This window comes from Trachypithecus francoisi, unplaced genomic scaffold (genome assembly GCF_009764315.1).
Source record: "Trachypithecus francoisi isolate TF-2019V2 unplaced genomic scaffold, Tfra_2.0 Lachesis_group15, whole genome shotgun sequence".
Taxonomy (NCBI): domain Eukaryota; kingdom Metazoa; phylum Chordata; class Mammalia; order Primates; family Cercopithecidae; genus Trachypithecus; species Trachypithecus francoisi.
This window is the reverse complement of record NW_022681460.1, coordinates 36,534,725-36,537,202: the sequence shown is the minus strand read 5'-3', so window position 1 is coordinate 36,537,202 and position 2,478 is coordinate 36,534,725. Positions and strand designations below refer to the sequence as shown.

The 2,478-nt window shown below is 36.4% G+C and overlaps 1 pseudogene; it reads left to right on the top strand.

Annotated features, from left to right (window-relative positions):
• The first annotated feature begins 295 nt into the window (after nt 1-295).
• LOC117098011 lies at nt 296-1,185 on the top strand (annotated as a pseudogene).
• The last annotated feature ends 1,293 nt before the right edge of the window (nt 1,186-2,478 follow it).

Here is a 2,478-nt window from a genome sequence, read left to right as displayed (position 1 = left end):
AAAATTAGCCGGGCATGGTGATGTGTGCTTGCAATCCCAGCTACTCGGGAGGCTGAGGCAGGAGAATCACTTAAACCAGGAGGCAGAGGCTGCAGTGAGCTGAGATCATGCCACTGTACTCCAGCCTAGGTGACAGAGGGAAATTCCATCTCAATAAATAAATAAATAAAACAAATAAAAATTTTAAAAAAAGAGTTTTCTCATGTGGTGCATAGGATCTGAAACCCACACACAGAGATCTAGGGAGCTAAAGTCGCATCTTGGTTATAGAGGTGACAATTTTGATTCCTCAGTGATGGTGACATCCAGGAGCGGTATGGTCCAAAAAACCTGGGAACTGGCCAACAACATGCAAGAAGCTCAGAGTATCCATGAAAACTGCAAATATGACAAGAAGCAGCAGCAAGAAATCTTGGCAGCAAAGCCCTGGGTTACCAATCACCATTACTTTAAAGTACTGTAAAATCTCAGCATTGGCTCTACTGAAGATGGCGATGCATGCCAGATCGGGGGCAACTTGGAAGTGATGGGTTTGATGCCAGGAAAGGAACCACGATTATTATGGGCAGTTTTACTTTGCCTGTGGAGGACACTGAAACCCTAGAAAATTCTCAGGCTGCTGCATATGAGTACATGGCCACATACATAGAAAATGCCAAAAAGGTTGGCCAACTTAAAAATGCAATCGGATGGTATTATAGGCACCCTGGCCATGGCTGCTGCCTTTCTGGCATCATGTTAGTACTCGGCTGCTCAATAAGCGGTTCCAGGAACCATTTACAGCAGTGGTGATTGATCCAACAAGAACAATATCTGCAGTGAATCTTGATACCTTTAGGACATACCCAAAGGGCTACAAACCTCCTGATGAAGGACCTTCTGAATACCGGACTATCCCGCTTAATAAAATAGAAGACTTTGGTGTACACTGCAAACAATATTATGCCTTAGAAGTCTTGTATTTCAAATTCTCTTTGGGTTGCAAATTGCTTCAGTTTCTGTGGAATAAATATTGGGTGGGTACACTGAGTTTCATTGTTGGGTTTAGAAACACATGATCGAAAATCAGAAGACAAACGTGCCAAAGCCAACAGAGACAGTAGGAAAACTATAATAGAAGCTATCCATGGATTGACGTGTCAAGTTATTAAGGATAAACTGTTTGATCAGAGTAACATCTCTTAAACAGTCACTGAGAAGTGCTTTTGTGCCCAAAAGACAATATGAGAAAAATACTCAGGTAGCACTTTAAAACTAGTTACTCAATATCGGATTAAAAGTATAAGGTGCTCTGACCTGTCTTGAATACTAACATCCTGTGATAAAACTCCTTAAACATTTTTTAAAAATAGCCTTTTTTTTTTTTTTTGGCTTCTCTTTTTTTTGCACAAATTCATTGGTCTACATTAGCTACCTTTTGACTTAGGTTTTTCCCCTCTAATTTCCCCTTTTCTGAAAACTAGAGAAAACTAGAGAAACAAGACTTCATTATCAAACACTCTTGTCAAGGTTATATCTGAGCATTGAAATTACTGACCACATTTATTCTCATAATTTTTCAGAACCCTATCACTTTTGAGGAGGGTTTTTATATTAGTCCTGGCTTCTAATTTTAAAATATTGGATAGCTAATGAGTTTTAATAACAAAGCAAATACTGAATTAAGCTTTAGATAAATGGATTTCATAGAAATCAAATACTTATCTGTGTAGAGCTTGTATCATATTTGCTTTTGACAGAAAATTTAAATCAATATTTATTGCATTTAGGTTTAGCTAATCTTCATTTTGAAAGCCAAATAATCAAAAATAAAAACAGCTGACAAAAGCTCATTTTACTTAAAGAAAGTGTGGTGAGTATAAAATGGTTTTAAACATCTTTCAGAAAATAGAATGCAAAATTATAAGTTTTTATGTGTAAATATATAAGAAAAATTTTATCTGAAACACTTAAATATTACTACAAATTTTATTCAAATACTTGATTGATATCTATGTAATTGTTGAAGTACAATTGACAGTTGTGCACCTCTGCTGATTTCTTTTCTATGAAATGTATCTCAGATTTTGGCATTCTCTCTCTCTTTTTATTTACTGGTAATCTTGTAAATGGTAAACTTGAATATGGGTAGTTGGGAAACCCTTGGTTTTCTAGAAGGTATCTAATTAGGGGAACACAAGGGTTGGATCAAATCTCTTGGAATTCTTCTGAATGTTAAATCATAGTAATGTGTACTGTGTTGCAACATAGACTAGTTATAGTCTATATTCTTTTCAGAAGTATAATCTTGTATTCAGTGTTTCCCAGCGTTTCTAACAAAAGCTACACTGAAAGAAATAACGTTGATGCAAGATCACTTGGAAGATATACAGTGCATCTATTATTTTAGATAAGAGTATACTCCTGAATTTAGCCAGGGCATCCAAAACATGATAGCCCACTTGTAGGATGGCATTTCCCCAAGCGGATGTTGGTAAG